We start from the raw sequence: 6,889 nt of genomic DNA on the forward strand, positions 1-6,889 counted from the left end.
GCTCACTGGGTAAAGAGCCTCCTTGGGAATCAAGAGGCCACAGGTACAAGTACTGTCAACCTAATTTGATTTACAAATGCAATAGTATATACTACTATACTATGTTGTTGAGAACCATGAACTACATTATGTTTTTTCATGTTTTTTTAAATATCGAAAATCATTGGGCCTCAATTTCCCAGAAAGATATTTTGTGCTGTATATGTATATTTCCGTTTAAATACTTAATTTATTACGTGCAAATTCATAATTTTTGTTTACTTTAGTCTGAAGGGCTAAGCCACTGGAAGTCTTATCCTTGCTCCCTTATGCTTTTTCACTAAACACCCAGTAAGGGCCTAAGCACACTATAGATTCCATGCGTGGACCAAGGGGCCAGTGAGGCGCTCCAACATTGAAGCACCTAGTGGTAAGAGGAAGGACTGCATGCGGACCCGTGGATTCATGACTTTAACATTGAGCCGACAGAAGCAGCAGGCGGACCGCCGTCGCAGTGAGACCCCGATTTACCAGCCTGGAGATGGAGTCTGGCTCTCCACCAAGAACCTCAAACTTTGTATGGCCTGCCGGAAACTGAGTCCACGCTTTGTGGGAACCTTCAAAGTCCTAGGCCTACGAAGCATCAACGAGGTATCTTACAGATTGCAGCTTCCTAGTCATTACTGCATTTCACCCACGTTTCATGTCTCCCTCCTCAGGCCTGTGACTCCCGGTCCCCTGGCTGATGATGTCCCCTCGATGCCCCACCAACTCCCCTAGACATAGACCTATACTTAACCTAGTTAACAAAAATCCCACTTCATCATAACATCATACATCTAGGCCAATCAAATCATCTCATTCCATGGTGCACACAAACACACAAAGCGGGGCATTGGAGGCTCTGGTGACAAGCAGAGGTGACAAGCATGTGGCATGTGTCTGTGTTGTGTTATGAACCCATAGCATCCCTATTCTGGTCATGTCACAATTCACAACAGGCAAACACTTGTTTGGAAATAGCATATCTATAATCTCACAATGTTTGTCGCAATGTGTTTTGAGCTTGTATAGATGTAGGTTATTTTAAAGGTTAGGGTTATAGGCCACACTGAATGCTATGTCCCCCTATAGGAACGCTTGACCTGCCTTGGGGACAGAGAGGAGGTCAAAGTTTGTGGACGACAGGACCTGTGTCACAGGAGGAGGCCTGAGAGGTACGTGGAGCTACATAGAAACATAACACATTTTCATTTAATTTCATTAATTAAGGTGTTTGCACATTGGACGCGTTTTGGGGATTTTTAGTGGCGTTTTTTCCGTCTGTTTTCCGAAAAACATGTCCAGTGACAGCGGGAGAACAGCAACAAATGAATTTGATTGGCTATCACCCACTATCGCCGGACGACGTCGCCCAAAAGATGAATAAGGCCTACTAGTAAAAAACGATGGGTTATAGCCCATGTTTTTTGAAATTTTGGGGAAAAAAAAGTTATCCTCGTTTCTCATCATTTTGGACCATGGGCTATAGCCCATATCGTACGGCATACTATAGCACGCCGTTTTTCATCATTTTTGACGATTTGACAAAAATGAAAAAAACGATGGGTTATAGCCCATGTTTTTTGAAATTTTGAAAAGAAAAGTTATCCTCATTTCTCATCATTTTGGACCATGGGCTATAGCCCATATCGTACGGCATACTATAGGACGCCGTTTTTCATCATTTTTGACGATTTGACGAAAATGAAAAAATAAAAAAAACGATGGGTTATAGCCTATAACCCATCGTTTTTGTCATTTCGTCATTTTTTTCAAATCTTCAAAAATGATGAAAAACTGCGCGCTATAGTATGCCGTACGATATGGGCTATAGCCCACGGTCCAAAATGATGAGAAACGAGGCTAACTTTTTTTTCCAAAATTTCTAAAAACATGGGCTATAACCCATCGTTTTTGTCATTTCGTCATTTTTTTCAAATCTTCAAAAATGATGAAAAACTGCGCGCTATAGTATGCCGTACGATATGGGCTATAGCCCACGGTCCAAAATGATGAGAACGAGGCTAACTTTTTTTTTCAAAATTTCAAAAAACATGGGCTATAACCCATCGTTTTTGTAATTTCGTCATTTTTTTCAATTCCTCAAAAATGATGAAAAACGGCGCGCTATAGTATGCCGTACGATATGGGCTATAGCCCATGGTCCAAAATGATGAGAAACGAGGATAACTTTTTTTTTCAAAATTTCAAAAAACATGGGCTATAACCCATCGTTTTTGTCATTTCATCATTTTTGTCAAATCATCAAAAATGATGAAAAACGGCGCGCTATAGTATGCCGTACGATATGGGCTATAGCCCACGGTCCAAAATGATGAGAAACGAGGCTAACTTTTTTTTTTCAAAATTTCAAAAAACATGGGCTATAACCCATCGTTTTTGTCATTTCGTCATTTTTTTCAAATCTTCAAAAATGATGAAAAACTGCGCGCTATAGTATGCCGTACGATATGGGCTATAGCCCACGGTCCAAAATGATGAGAAACGAGGCTAACTTTTTTTTTCAAAATTTCAAAAAACATGGGCTATAACCCATCGTTTTTGTAATTTCGTCATTTTTTTCAATTCCTCAAAAATGATGAAAAACGGCGCGCTATAGTATGCCGTACGATATGGGCTATAGCCCATGGTCAAATGATGAGAAACGAGGATAACTTTTTTTTTCAAAATTTCAAAAAACATGGGCTATAACCCATCGTTTTTGTCATTTCGTCATTTTTGTCAAATCATCAAAAATGATGAAAAACGGCGCGCTATAGTATGCCGTACGATATGGGCTATAGCCCATGGTCCAAAATGATGAGAAACAAGGATAACTTTTTTTTTCAAAATTTCAAAAAACATGGGCTATAACCCATCGTTTTTGTCATTTCGTCATTTTTTTCAAATCTTCAAAAATGATGAAAAACTGCGCGCTATAGTATGCCGTACGATATGGGCTATAGCCCACGGTCCAAAATGATGAGAAACGAGGCTAACTTTTTTTTTCAAAATTTCAAAAAACATGGGCTATAACCCATCGTTTTTGTCATTTCGTCATTTTTTTCAAATCTTCAAAAATGATGAAAAACTGCGCGCTATAGTATGCCGTACGATATGGGCTATAGCCCACGGTCCAAAATGATGAGAAACGAGGCTAACTTTTTTTTTCAAAATTTCAAAAAACATGGGCTATAACCCATCGTTTTTGAAATTTCGTCATTTTTTTCAATTCCTCAAAAATGATGAAAAACGGCGCGCTATAGTATGCCGTACGATATGGGCTATAGCCCATGGTCCAAAATGATGAGAAACGAGGCTAACTTTTTTTTTCAAAATTTCAAAAACATGGGCTATAACCCATCGTTTTTGTCATTTCGTCATTTTTTTAAAATCTTCAAAAATGATGAAAAACTGCGCGCTATAGTATGCCGTACGATATGGGCTATAGCCCATGGTCCAAAATGATGAGAAACAAGGATAACTTTTTTTTTTCAAAATTTCAAAAAACATGGGCTATAACCCATCGTTTTTGTCATTTCGTCATTTTTGTCAAATCATCAAAAATGATCAAAAAACATGGGCTATAAAACTTATAGCCCATGTTTTTTGAAATTTTGGGGGAAAAAAGTTATCCTCGTTTCTCATCATTTTGGACCATGGGCTATAGCCCATATCGTACGGCATACTATAGCGCACCATTTTTGAGGATTTGAAAAATAATTAAACATCATTAAATGGTATAGATACATTGATGATATATGCTGTGTCTTTAAAGGTGGCTTAGATGAAGTTCAACATTTTTTGACATTATTGAATGGCTTTGACTCTAATCTCAAATTTACTATGGAATGTAGCCAATCAAGAGTACACTTCCTAGATATGTGGATAGTAATGAATGAAGGTAACCTGTCTACAACCCTCTATCAGAAAGAAACAGATCGTAATACTTTATTATTGGCCACCAGTAACCACCCCCCCGCTCTCATCAAGTCTTTACCCATTAGTCAGTTTTACAGACTGAGAAGAGTTTGTTCCTCTAATGAGGATTTTATTGATAAATCATCTGAGATGAAAGCCAAGTTTATCGAAAGAGGTCATTCACTTGAATGTATTGACAAAGCGTACACATTAGCTTTAAATAAACCTCGTTCTGAGCTCTTGAAAACAACTCAGAAAAAAGAGAAGAAGTTTTCGGTCACGTGTGTCACCACATATTCTCCTTATTCACATAGAATAAAAGCAATTTTTAAACAAAATTGGCATATTTTAACTTCTGACCCTGAATTGGCTACACTGTTCAAATACCCACCCCTATTCTCCTTTAAACGGGGTAAGAATCTAAAAGACCAGCTTGTACACTCTGACTTTCAATCTCCCCAGGTCTCACTCAGACAGACTCTGTTAAGTCCACTCCCACAAGGAAACTATCCATGTGGTCATTGTGCTCAGTGTGGTAATACACATAAGACCTCCTTTTTTAACCATCCTCATACTGGCAAGAAGTTCAAGATCAATAACATTATAACTTGTGTGTCAACCCATGTGGTGTATATGATCAAATGTCCCTGTGGTTTAGCATACATAGGTAAAACTACTAGACAGTTAAAACAGAGAATGAGTGAACATAAGAGTTCGATCAGAAGAAACGACCGTGAATACCCTGTTGCAGTACATTTCAATGACCTTAAACATGACATCTCTACTTTCCGCTTTATTGGTATAGAACAAGTCAAACTTCCAAGAAGAGGTGGTAACCACGATGCCCTGTTAAAACAACGTGAGGCCTACTGGATCCACACTACAAACCTTTCACCCCAAAGGGCTTAATGATGAACTACTATTGAATGTTATGCTATAGAAAATCTTGATCTGAACTTCTTGTCCAGCCGGTATAGGCACTTTAGGTGCAATGTTTTTTTTTTTTTTTTTTTTTTTTCACTCTTTCGGACAGAGTAGGACTTATCTGACATTTAATTGCTTTTCTTACTGTATGTCTTCCTTGTATGTTGGCATGACATTTATGTATAATTCTTTTTTTCCCTTGTATTATTGTTAACTGTTATTTTCAATGATATATGAGGAATGTTTACAGAAACACTGCACCTTTAAGTCACGTGACAAGGTTTTTCACAGCTGTTATCTGTTTGGATAAATTACATGCATTTTGATTGGTTGTTTATACTTCCTGAAATGTATTTAGTGACAATGTCAGCCCATTTTTTAATTAAGCCTGAGGAAGGTCGCAAGACCGAAACGTTGCTCAATAAAATGCTCTGAACCAGCAAGTGGCAGTGTGCGGATGTCCCTCCTTTCACAGAAAAAAAATTAAAAAAATTAAAAAAACGACGGGTTATAACCCATCGTTTTTTGAATTTTTGGAGAAAAAAAACCAGGCCCATGAATTAGAGGATAAAGCTCACATGTTACCCAAATAGTTGAATACACAAAACCTAAGGCACTGGTACTGGTACTTCTGGTTTACCGGAACGGGGTTCAACTCCCTGCAGTGCCCTGCTCAATGTGTGTATTTACCGGAAAAACTGCGGTGTTGCGGAGGATGAGAAACATTGCAGAAATTGCAAATTGCGGAAAATTGCGGATTATTGCGGAAATTGCGGAAATTGGAAATTGCAGAAATTGCAAATTGCGGAAATTGCGGAAATTGCGGAAAATTGCGGAAATTGAAAATTGCAGAAATTGCAAATTGCGGAAATTGCGGAGTATTGCGGAAATTGCGGAAATTGAAAATTGCAGAAATTGCAAATTGCGGAAATTGCGGAAAATTGCGGAAATTGAAAATTGCAGAAATTGCAAATTGCGGAAATTGCAAATTGCGGAAATTGGCTGGTCAGGCTAAAATGCCTACTATATAATTTCAACAAAATCAAGTCCTGCAAGCTAAAGCAACATACAAATCCTACCTGTTAGATGAGCAAAAAGCACGAGAGTAAAGTATGAGTTAAGCCAGTGTCTTTGTAATGGAAGCCAATTTATTAGACAGCCTTAGTACATAGGTACACATGAAGTATACTTTTGTTTGTGCTTGAACACTCGCAAACATAGAATCCCAATAAGTTAAACAGCTTTAAGACAGACTAATGTTTTCATTTATAATTTTTCTCTCCGATAAATAACTTTCATATAAATCACTTTAATTGACAGAGTGACCCTATACAACAGCAAATGATAATAGAAAAAAATAAAATAACGTTTGCATCACAGAAAACGCATAGTGCAATATACAACTTGTTTGGCCAGGGAAGAAGAGAGGACACAGAGGAAATAAAAAGTCAAATTGTAGGATTCAATTTCTTTGCAAAGCCATTCACCATTGTTGGATTTTTACATTGCAGAGGAGAAATCTACCAGACAAACAAAATAGAGATATATATATTGTTTTTAGTTTTCTCAAGGTTGATCACTAACAGCTACAGCTAAAACATCACAAACACAGTGACTTCACGTTGGCATTTAAAGGAAAACTACTTCACAGTAAGAAATATCACCAGTCCACAGTGAGACGCTAAAACAGCAACATGTGGCATACACAACACTACTCAGTGCATGGCCCGATTAAACATTGATACTAACCAATGGGAGGACGTAATCTGACAGGATACAATACTGAAATACAATAATGGCCCTTTAAGAATATTCTTTAAATATCTGCAAGCAATGGCCTTTTTGACACTAAAACGTGAAATCTCTCCAAAGAAAGGAAAAGGGTTGTGGTGGTTAAATACTTCCACTCTAGCAGCTGAAGGAGGGATGGTTGTACCTTGATATCTTTTTTTTCTCCTCTCTCTCGCTCTCTTTTGTACAGAGTGGCTTAGCTTCTCTCAGCGCTATAGATCATCATAAAAAG

This window comes from Protomyctophum bolini (assembly GCF_963924005.1).
Source record: "Protomyctophum bolini genome assembly, chromosome: 22".
NCBI lineage: Eukaryota > Metazoa > Chordata > Actinopteri > Myctophiformes > Myctophidae > Protomyctophum > Protomyctophum bolini.